At 30.8% G+C, this 12,707-nt stretch overlaps 1 protein-coding gene across 2 annotated transcripts in view; it reads left to right on the forward strand.

Annotated features, from left to right (window-relative positions):
- Positions 1-1,128: 1,128 nt before the first annotated feature.
- LOC113403034 (rab11 family-interacting protein 4B) overlaps positions 1,129-12,707 on the forward strand; it is a 95,428-nt gene continuing 83,849 nt past the window's right edge. For both annotated transcript variants that reach the window (XM_026643445.2, XM_026643446.2), the window contains exon 1: positions 1,129-1,400. The gene's annotated coding sequence lies outside the window, so the exon portion shown is untranslated. The remainder of the gene's footprint in view (positions 1,401-12,707) is intronic.

Consider the following 12,707-nt stretch of genomic DNA (forward strand, 5'->3'; position numbering starts at 1 on the left):
TGCATCGCTTCGAGCTCTACATGCTCTATCTATTGCAAAATATCAGTTATGAAGAAAAACACTGAATCGAGTCGTAAAGCCATAATGCAAATGTTGTTTTTTTTAAGTAGAAAAAATACAACCCGTTTCTGCAGCCAATAGCTAATGCAGTTGCAGATTACAAAAACTTTTTTAAATCTTTCGTTCTCAAGACGTTATATCAACGTCCTCGTATAAATGTAATGACATATTAACGAGAAACATATTATAAATAAACATAGTATTAGTAATCTGCCCATGAATGGTATTTTGTTGTTTGTAAAGTTTAAAATTTGAAATATCGTGCGGGGCGGGAGGCGCCGTGATCACCGGTGCCAGGTAACAGGAGGTACGACATTGAACAGTGAGCCGGAGCGATATTTGTAGACAAAAAATGATGCTATAATGATATAGGTAAATTATAACTTGTATTTATCAATATTATTGTAATATGATGATATCTATCATAATGTTTTCTTTTTAAATTGTGTTATTTTTTCTACTAATATTTAAAAAAAATGTTGCCTGCCCGAATTTTGACTATATTGGATTTCAAAGACCCGTGAGCGGTATACTGCCCACTTTCCAACTCCTGACTGAGTTTATTTATCTAGCAATACTCAATAGTAATAACTTTAATTCACTGCACCTGTGATTCGGTCTCTCGAGATCTGCTACCATATAAACTTGTCGTGGGATCACGATAAACTGAACTACTAAACTAATTTTATTTTAAAAGTATTGATGATGTTTAATTAAAATAATAAAAAAATATAATAATTCTTGATTGTGTATTTATACTTAAAAAAGTATAGGAAATTAAAAACGAATTCGTTTAAACAGATTATTAAGTCATATTACATGTGCTTATGTATCACCGGAGTGATTTTTAATATTCATTATACATATATACCTGTCTAACTTCTATGAAATAACATTTAGCAATAAGAAATCCATTAGTCTAAAATAAGTGCTTAGCTAATCACAACTTTATTTAATTATGTCCAAGCCAGGTGTAAAAATGAACCACTGCGTGTTCTTGAAGCTTAGCGGTCGTCCTCCCTCCCACGTCACTGCGTATCTCTTTTCAACGCTATCACGCCGTCTCTCTCTCTCAACAAATTCAGTCGCCGCGCAACCCGCGTGTCATAGAGGTGTGCAATTTCAGTGCGTTATGTTTCATCGTAAATAAAACCTGTTTGTGTACTTTATTTGACATATTATAACGTTTCAGATTTCAAATAAAAGTGGTTCATAAGTGATTTATTATTTGTGTGTTAGTGTGAGAAACAGTGAGGAGTTTTTCTTGTGTGCGATCCTTTAGTTGGAGGCTCTATAATCGACTTTCTGTCTTCTTATTCGTTCGAAGGCGATAAACCAAGGTATGCGACTATTTTCCTAAAAAAATCATGGCAATAAAAAAACTTTATCGTTTATTTTTTTATTTCTAAGCGTATATTTTTACTATATGAAACATTCTATGATGATATTAATACTTTTGTTTAATAATTGATGTAATATCTTTAAAAGAAAAAAAATAGTACTACTTAACAAGTAAATCGTACTAAACTATTATATAACTAACATTATTTTATTACAAAACACTAAGATGAGACAGTAACTTTCTCGTATCTATGATAGCGGATGTATCGCGGTATCTCCTAAACACGAAACTCGGGTAACCTGTATAAGTTGATCCTTCGTGTCCGGGCACTTAGCGAATAGAAAGCTAACATTTATGAATCAATCTATGTTAATAAAACTAATTTAGTTTTATATACTTTTCAAAATCATTTTTATTTACTATTTTTACTATTACGTAATTCACTAAGATTATGTTTGTAATTTCTCTAAAACACTTAGTAAGATTGAAAATCATATAACCATTCAATTTAAAAATTACTTCATTACGTTTATTTTATTGTACACTAGATACCCCCGACTTCACACGGTTACAATAATTGTCTAAATACATCTCTTAAATGATAGAAAAAAAAACCGGCTAGGACAGTTAAAATTCTCGGGTTCTCTCTACTAAAATATGCATGCATGCATATTAATTATACATTTAATCATTCCTCTTGAAACACTCTGTTTCTTGATGAAAGAAATCCGTTGCGTAGTTTAAAAAATCATAGCGTACAGACGGCGGGAAACCACTTTATTTTATACTATGTAGAGATTATTCTAACATCCTAACAAATTATTTAGATTATATGCGATACAGACGAGGAATATTGATTTGTTTTATAATCTTGTTAAATATTATATCTATTAGTATTTTTATAAATAAAGGATTCTTGAATTTACCTTAAAGTCGAATTTTATACAAAACTTTATAGGTTAAAAGCGTCAAAAATATTGTACGTTGAAATATTATATAGAAAAATTAACATATAATAATACACGAATGACGTCTTACAAATTTTCTAAAATTACAATTATTCTGAGAAATAAAAGCTCCTTGAAAGTTTTAAATATGCGTAATTACGGACAAAGGTCGTAAAAATTTTAATCTTTGGTTCCAGCAGATTGCATGGAATTCTCATAGATCTTCGGGCAATGCTAATGTTTATAAACAGATGGTATCACTTACCATCAGGTAGCCCGTTGATTCATTTGTCTGATTTTTTATGAGAATTTCAAGAAACCTTTGTTTAATCGACAAAGGTTCAAGTTTTAGTATGGTGTACATTTGTCAGATCATTTCTTTTAGATGTATTTTTCTTATTAAAATTTTAGTTATTATGAATCGTAGTTTTTTTATTTTTATAAATTGATCGAAAAAAAACAATACTCATATTCGTGTATGCACCGCAACCCATAGTTACCGCAGATTTAATGTAACATGATATTAAAACTTAAATCACGTATCCGTACACAACATATATTTAGTTACCATAACTATTCTCCTGGAAATTATTGAATCATTTAAAAAAAAACATCAAAAATGAGGCACATACTATTCTAATAAATATTAAATAATACAAATCACAAAAGTCTGTTAGGTTTTTTCGGCAGTTATACTCAAACCGATGGTAGTTTTTAAATTGCCAATCAAAAAGTAAGTGTAATACCTCTATTCTAATCATTTATTCAACGATTTTCATTTGATTGGTACGAATGTAGGTTTTTTATTTAATTGATTGAGTGAAATGTAGTGTTATAACGATATAAAAGACATAAAATGAGGATGAAAAAATTAAAAGCTAATTTTATTTAATATGGATGGCAATGGAATCAAATTTCAAATAGTATTTAGAATATAGATATACAAATTATAACTGTTACCAATGTCCTTATAAAAAAAATAAACAGCAATATGTAGCTAAGTGGAATAAAAAATAATTAGAGAACTTTTTTGAGAAAGTATTGTTCATTGAAATACTAACCCAGTAATAAGTACGCATTATTGTATGATAAGGAACGAGCAGGTATAATAACAGGTGCTGTTATGTCAAGTGCATGGGGTGGCGACGGTGTATCGTTTGTTTGCGCCCACTACCTGTAAGGGTCGGGAGAAGCTTAATCCTATTTAAATATTTTTTAACCTTTTTTATCTTATACGCGTCGACATTTTTAACGCTGCATTTAAAATCATAGTTTTTATGACAAACTATAAAAATTGTGTGTACACGTTATGCGGCTTATTGAAGCATTAACCCATTTTACTCGAAACAATGGTTCTAAACAAAAACTGTATAGATCATAAAAAATAATCTTTTGATGTGATTCAGTTCTGGTAGAAAATATTTTTCTTTAAAATGATTTTATTTTAATGAAACTCTATATCAAGACAACAATTATTGTGAGTTTTGAATTTGAAAAATAATGCGGGTATTTTCTTTTTCATTATCATTTCACGTAAAATCGTCGAAATATGGGGGTATCGAGGTATGCGGTTTTCGGAACTACTATATAAAAATACTATAATTATGGCATTATATATTTTGTTACCATATATATAATGATTACTCTATACGAGTACGCGTTAGAAATTGTATGAATACAGATACAATTATTTTAAAAAATCATGAAGCTTAAAAACCATTTATATTAAATATATTTCACTAAAACTCAGCAACGTCTGCGTTTTTCGGATCTACATCCTAGCTTCGTAATATAGGTTTAGCAATATGTATTATGAGCATAGATATAAATATTAGTAGAGGTGAAAACACTCAATTAGCCACGAAATGATACAAATCCGTTTAGTTTTAACATTACCTTTCATACAGCAGTCGACGACAATCACAACACGACAGTGAACGTGCTCGAATGAGTCATGCTTTCGAAATGTTTCGTGACGTCACACCGGTATGTTTTAAATGATACAAAAGATCCTGTCATTATAATAATTACGTAATTGAGGTTATTTAAAAGTATTATTAAGGGTTTCTTTTTGATTTTGTATGTGATCTACTTTTATATTAACGCCTTTTATCGGAACTTAGTTAAAAGTATTATTCTTATTCACGAGTCACACCTTTCTTTAAATATCACATATAAACGCTTTATCATTCTAAGAATTCTTTTTTTGAAATCATGTTAAATCCAGTAGCATTAAGAACGTAGAACGAGTGACGTTAACTACTTACTAGATTAAAAAATAAACGTGTTTCCATTCAATTCGATCGATTTTAGATTCTGCAGATACGATTCAACTTTTGTTGTCTATTGTCGTATTGTTTTACATACATACTTATTATCGACATCATATAATTAAAATCCTTTTATACACTACCATATTAATAAAATAACAAACAAATAAACGTTTATATAATATAAATAACAATTCCAATCAATCAATAGACGCAAATAACCAAACAAACAAGATTGACAAAACAATCCATTTATTATTAGGCTGAGAATATTGCAGCCATTGCTAAGTCTTCCTTTTAAAAATAGCCATTTATTTTAAACTTTATACTGCAATCTATGAAGCCTATAAGTGTCCATAATTTTTTATTTTATCGGGTCGTTAGAATGTCTGTCATATTTGAAATGAGAAACATAAAAAAAAATAGATTTATGATATACCTATATCGTAAGAAAAAGTCCATCTAATGGTAAGTGGTCACCACCGCCCGTAGACAGCGCTGTAAGAAATATTAACCATACCTTTGCGAATGCGCCACCAACCAAGGGAGCTAAGATGTTATGTTACTTGTGCATATAATTACACTGGCTTACTCACCCTTCAAACCGGAACACAACAGTACCAAGTATTGCTTCTTGACGGTAGAATATATGATGAGTGATTGAGGATCTATTCAGACGGGCTTGCTCAAAACCCTACCACCAAAGTAAGGCTATTGAGAATAAAAACCATGTTTCTATGCTAGTTATGTATATCAATAAATGTAGAGATATCATTTTTTGTATCACCTAACTAAAATCAATATGTACATAAAACTTATATCAGATGATGCAGCGCGTTCCGTAAAAGTTTTAAGTCAATATGGCAGATAAGATCTGCAGTCAATTTTGTATATTTTATCAAAACAAGCAATCACACTTTTTCGATTTTTAAGACATTTTCTGCCTCGCACAACCACTCTGTGGAACCAGCTTTCGCCGGCGGTTTTTCCGAACCGATACGACTTGGGTACCTTCAAGAAAAGAGCGTACTCCTTCCTGAAAGGCTGGCAACGCACCTGCAAGCCCCCCGGTGTTGCAGATGTGCATGGGCGGTGGTAGTCACTTTCCATCAGGTGATCCTCCTGCTCGTTTGCCACCTCTAACATAAAAAAAAGACCTTTTTGTTCTTGTAAAAGTTTTACGTCGATCCTACGATAAAAGTTTGTTATCTTTTATCGGTCTTAATATATATAAATTTTCTAAATTTCTTTCAAATCAAGATAAACAATTCAATGAACAGTATTTGCTCGACCAACATTGGATATTAGTACGAGTATTTTAACTTTACACAAATACATGAAAATATAAGTTTTCTCTCCAACTAAATACTCTAAACAAATTAATAAAAAACAAGGTCGGTGATGACGTGTATCTCTCGGTATAATTAATATTACACTCGTACATATTTAAACGAAATGTTGTTTGAAAACATGAACATCTATCTCAATTCATAAGCGAATCTGTTTATAAATTTTGAAATGTTTTTCAAAACATTGAACTCGTGAACGACCACGCGATTTACAAAACGTTCAACGAATGTGACACGCTAAGTTTTTATATCTAAATAGAATCTAAATGTGTTTAATGATCTTAAATATAAAATATTTTATGTTAGTAGTATTCCTATGAAATAATTTAACTGTATAAACATATTTCTTATAAAATCATTGTATATGCAGTTCAAAAGTCGTGACAAAGGTTGTTAACTTTTATTGAGGAAAATAATATTATAGAGTTTTAGAAGAGGAAAAAGGATCGAAACATAATAGGTATAACCTAAATGTAAGTTTTTATGTATGTAGAGAGTTTTGCATATTGCGTTCATTATGTTTAGTTTTACCTACTCATATGTATTATGGATTTTCTTTCATAACCATTGATATAACTTTATTATTAAAATTAGGGTACCTAATAAATGCAATAATTATTTTCACATTTATATATTTTTTAAAGTACATACAATTGTTACAAAAAAAAGTCACGAAACAGGATATCGTAAATAGTGGGATTAGATACATTTTAATTATCTTTGCTACATTAAAACTTTTAAAAATATATATGTCAATGTCACAATTTATGGCGTTTATATTAAAGTAGTTAACCTCAATCTGCGATTATATTGCTGTTTGGCGTTTAGAAAAATCAATTAACTAATCAAAATATGCGTGTAATTAAGCCATACGAGTATGTTTATACAAACCTTGGGCCTTTCAAAGTTTACTCAATATCCACGTTAATATTACGTTGTAGTTTATTTGTAATTCCGCAAGTTGCTAAATTTTCGTTTTTATTTTTAATGTGTTGCCTCCCTTAATATCATTAAGTAATATAACACACCTAAAAATTAATATGCAAATGAGGAAGTTTTTGTGTTTGATTATTAAAAAGATATATTTATATATGTTATTAAAACTAATACTTTACTTAACAGATTATGAGAAACCCGTGACTGACTAATTAATGTGCAACGTTTACGTAACGATTAGTTATTAAGTTAATCGTCGTGACGTGCCCGACAAACAATAAATATTTTATTTCAAGACTTCGCGTGGCGGATTAACAGATAATTAATAATTTAATACATAATACGATTGTATTAGGGGAATACAATAAATCAATCCATACGAATCCTTTTGTTTTAAGATGTTTAATATCTTTAAAACTTCTTCGAAACTATTATCACTAATTAAAATTTGTTATCAGATAATAGTTATGTCTCGTCTGCTAGGAATATTGATGACCAAAAAGTTAAGAAACGTAATAATTGTATATAGGTTATCTTCACCTGATGATTGTTTGAGGGCCACCCCGAATGCCTTTGTAATATCAAATACTTATAAATAGTATGACATAATCACATAATCGAGACTAAAGCCTAACGGTCTTATTCATAATGAAACACTTATCGAAGGTATAAACCTATATTAGTTAAAACGTCATTTAAGCCTATCAAACGTTCGATAAAAATCTTTATTCATAATCGTTCGATAAACCTCCGATAACTATAATGCCGTTATTGTACATAATATTGCCATTCGGTAAAAAAATGGTAAAATGTGAATGGTAGAAAATAGTTTCAACGAGTTTTTAATGTGTGGACAGACACGAATAAAAAAAAAATGCATCTTTTGTCAAACATCGCATCTTTCACTACGTGTACGTAATATTTATAATTAAAAATGAGTAAAATTAATACCAACAAAAGACAGAGAAGTGAAAATTGGGTAGAAGAAGATAAGGTTAGTGTAACAGTTTTATTATATTTGCAAGTCTACAATTTTGCACTGTAATTTTCACGCATGCATTTTTAACATTTACTGTTTTTGCTTCTTAAGATTATTTTAAAAGATCTGGTGAAGGAGAGAGTTCGTGCTATCGAAAATAAGAACACCGACACGAACTCTAATGCACTGAAAGTGGTGGCCTGGAATGAATTAAAAGAGAGGTGCTTTTTAAATCTAATTTTGCTATTACTGTTTTTTCGATCTCAAACAACATTCATTACTATTAAAACATTTGTTAATTGTTGTATTTTTGAGAATTTCTCTTAAACAAATTTAATTTTTATTTCAGTTTTAACTGTATGTGTAAAGGGGCTCCACGCACTGTAACCCAGCTCAAAGCACAGTGGGGAATAATTAAAATTAATGAAAAGAAACGCAAAGCTGAGCAGAGGAGGGAGATTTTAAAAACTGGTGGTGGTCCACCTCCAGTTACTGAAATCTCTGCGGAAGAAGACCTCACTAGTTGGCTACCTAATGAGTTTGTGATAGACTCCAATGAATTTGACTCGGATAATTTAAATCAGGTAATTTATATTGCATCTTTTCTTAGTCACTACTATATCTACTATAATCACTATAATAATATACTATAATCAATCAGTTTTGCAATTAGTTAATTAAGAAATACTATTGTTTACTGCAAAATTAAAAATTCATCTTTTCAGCACATGTTACATCCCTCCACTTCTTCAAAATTAAATGATATGGTAAGTGTAATTCAAAAATGTTTATTATGGATGTAGTAGTGGAATCGATTGATTTAGTCATATTTGTTTTAGAATGAGTTTGGAAAAGAAAACAAAACAATTTATGTTATTGTATAAGCTTAATAAAATCAAAATCAATAAAATATTTTATTCAAGTAAGCTTGTACAAGTATTTTTGAAATGTGATTTTACAAACTATATTAAGTAAAGCTACCACCGGTTCGGAATGTAGATTCAACTGAGAAGAACCGGCAAGAAACTCAGTAGTTACTCTTTTTCAACGTTTTAAAATACAAAGTTATCATATACTAGCTGTGCCCGCGACTTCGTTCGCGTAGTTGTCGGAAACACTATCATGATTATCGTTTGATTGCTCACGTTGGTTTTTGTTATTATAATCGTCAATAAGATTTAATAATATGTTTTACAGTACTTTAGCGTAGATTATATTTTTAGTTTTATTTTCTTGTGGTAGAAGAACATACTGATTTTGCCCGCAACCCGATCTTGACAACGCGACATATAGTTGGCCGTGTGAAAAGCAGTCTTGACGTAAATCGATTCCTACGTGTTTAAATGTTTGGCCCTGTGATTTATTAATGGTTACGGCAAAAGATAACTTAATGGGAAATTGAATTCTTTTAAAATTAAAAGGTAAATCATTTGGAATCATTGGGATGCGAGGTATAAGCACTGTTTGACCAACTGCCGGACCATTCAAAACTGTTGCAACGATCACGTTATTGCGAAGGAATTTTACTTGAAGGCGGGTCCCGTTACATAAATTTGGTGGTTTAAGATTTCTGAGTAAAATTATCGCAGCACCTATTTTTAACTTCAGGGAATGTGGTGGAAGGCCGCTCGGGTTTAAAGAATTGAGAAACTCTTGTGGGTAATGGACAGCATCTTCTTGATCCATTACATTATCAATAGATGTGTAGGTAGTTATATCGCCTGGAAGTTTGGTTAAAATTAGGTCGTTAATTTCGTCAACGCTACTATTTCTCGCCGCCAATATTGCCCTTTGACACATCCATTGGTAATCTTTATTTTCTATTTCGACGATATTAGGGTAAACTTTTGATATTAAATCCTCTATGCTAGTCACTTTTTCTCCTAAATCGCGATCAATTTCAATTTTATTTTCAGAATGAGGTACTTTTCCATCTCCTATTAAAAGTAACTTTGAAGGAAAATTTTGTACTTCCTCCCCCCAAATGTGCTCTCATATTCGTAGATAGTTTTAAGGTATGGACAAATTTCCATAACGGTGAACTTTTAAGGCAAGACCTTACAATGTCTGCTCTAGTTCCTCTTAAAATTACCGGTAAAGTTTGTCTAAATAAATTACCAACATCTGTGTTTTTATTGCTTATTGTTATACGGTCAATTATGACAACCCTTTTCTTAAACATAAAAGAAATATTGTACAATAGTGTACGATTGCGAATATTTTTTTTGTTAACAATTCGATGCAGGTGTATCGACATCTGGATGTAAGACAAAAGAAAAAGTCAATTGTAAATAAATAAATCACAAACAAAATTCATACTCTGCCAAAACAAACAAAACGTTCAACAGGAAATGTAATAGTAAATCTGAATGACTTTTCTTTGTCTTGGATTAGGAGAAAAGTTCATGAATTGTAATACCTGACGGTAGACATGTTTGCTTAAACACTCAATTTTGATTCCAATTTTCTGTCATTATATAGGACCACTATGTACGTATAGGGTTTAAAAAAACATCAAGAAGAAGTGTATTTATCGATAGACCAGATTTACAAATTTGGAGTATATCATATATTTACAAACCTACCTTGGCTGACACCGCCTCCAAAAATAACAATAATTTTAACTATAATATATTATCGTAATAACTTTGCTGACTTTTAAATAGTCTAAATATTTTTAATTTCATTTTACATAGTATAAATCTAAAAAATATTGTGATCATTGTTTGTTATTCATAGGTTTGTGTTAAGTTAAAGTGGGTAGGTACATACTTATCTCCTTGCGTGGAAACACAGAACGTACCTACATATTGGTAAGTAGAATAAGTTACTTGATTATTAAGTTGTAGAATAATAAGCAATTATTTTTTACTTTTTAGAGCATATTATTTTTTTTCTCTTTTGAAGTCGGTTTTTTTTTGTCAAAATTTTTGTTTCTAAAAGATTCGGCCGAGTATCGCTAACGTGCTCCTTAGAATTGTTCCGTTCCCTTCCGTACCGTTACTTTGTCATGGATCCTATGCTCAGAACCTTACCAAACTTTCACCATAGTACCCTCGAAGTATATCCTTTATAAAAAAAAAAGAATCATTAAAATTGGTTGGCACAATTTTGAGTTATTCACCTATTTATCGCGCACATACATAATGCACATTTAAGACTTATATCGTTTTCATAAGGATACCATCATCGTAACAGGATAAAATTAAAATGGGGCCCCACGGGAAGCACTAACTTTCAAACAAAAAAATTTTATCTAAATCCAGTGAAAAGTTATGAGGTAACAGACATATAAAAAAAAAATACAGACGAATTGATAACCTCCTCCTTTTTGAAGTCGGTTGAAAACAAACAATATTAACTTAAACGTAATAAGATAAACAAACCGAACAATAAGAAGTTTAGATTGTTTCTCCTTTGGTGTTATTATTTCATAAGGTGATTATAGTACAACCGTGTTGAATATGCTTGAACGTAATAGAAATTACTTGAAATATTGAACTACTAATTTATTTGTGTAGTCATTTTAAACGATATTCACCTATTTGCTTATTTGCATAATTTATTTTCTCAGTGATGATTAATCTGCATCGGTGAAAGTATCGCTCGCCATTTTGAACTTTTTTACGTGTGTAATGTAATGTTTATACCTTATTTATACCGTGAAACGTTTGAATTGTTTACTTGCAAAGTACGAAGGAATGTTCATTGAAATTTTATCTTATATCGTAAGTTAAAACTACAGCAGATTATGATTTAAATGTAACCGATTTTAAACGATAAAAAATAATGAGCAAATAAGCTGATAACAAAACCTAATTTTGATAAATAATTTAACTATTAAGAATGTTAATTTTTTTAAGTCGTTATGTGCATTGCTACTTCGCAGAACTACACCCGCGGGTGAGAGATGCGAGCGCGGCGGCGGGGCTGACCCGCCTCCCCCTCAGCCGCCGCCGCGCCCCGCCTGCTAGCACACTCTTAACAAATAGACATATAGTGTCACGGACTTTTTTTTTATTATTAAAAGAGGAATATATCTTTCATACACATTTTTTGAGTAACTTTAAACGTATATGCTGCGCACGCATCGAAAGTCCATAAATGTGAATAATTTTCCCCGTTTTTGCAACATTTCTCACTGTCGCTGCGCTCCTATTGGTCGCAGCGTAATGTTATATAGCCTAAAGCCTTCCTCTATAATTGGACTATTCAACAAAAAAAGAATTTTTCAAATCGGACCAGTAGTTCCTGAGATTAGCGCGTTTAAACAAACAAACAAACAAACTCTTCCGCTTTATATATTAGTATAGATAATATATCCTCCATGCAACCAACAAAAATCAACATCCTGCAAATCAACAAGTATTAATATACACGAATTATTATTTATTAAAACATTTACATATTTTCAGATAAGTATTAATGTAGATAATGCAGAGGCACCACTTCCGCCAAAGCCTTCAAGCTCAACAGTATTGGATCCACCATCTCCAAACTCTTTGGATTCAAAACCTAAAAAAATTAAGAAAAAGGTATATAAAAGTAGTTTCATATCAAGAAAAAGATGTTGTAATATTGAACTTAGCTTTCAATGTTTATGTTCTCTTATTGCAGTGTTTCAGTACCACAAGTCAAGTTGGTTCACCTGCAGAACAAATTGCTGCTTGTGAAATGGAATGCAGGAGGGAACTGCACAAAATACAAATTCAAAATGAAAAAATTAAAACAGACAATTTAAAGTTAGAGGCCGAATTATTACGAACCAAAATAGAATATTATAAAAAAAAAATGGGCAATTAAATTTTTAAATATAAATCTTAT

The sequence above is a fragment of the Vanessa tameamea genome, chromosome 16, assembly GCF_037043105.1.
Source record: "Vanessa tameamea isolate UH-Manoa-2023 chromosome 16, ilVanTame1 primary haplotype, whole genome shotgun sequence".
Classification (NCBI taxonomy): domain Eukaryota; kingdom Metazoa; phylum Arthropoda; class Insecta; order Lepidoptera; family Nymphalidae; genus Vanessa; species Vanessa tameamea.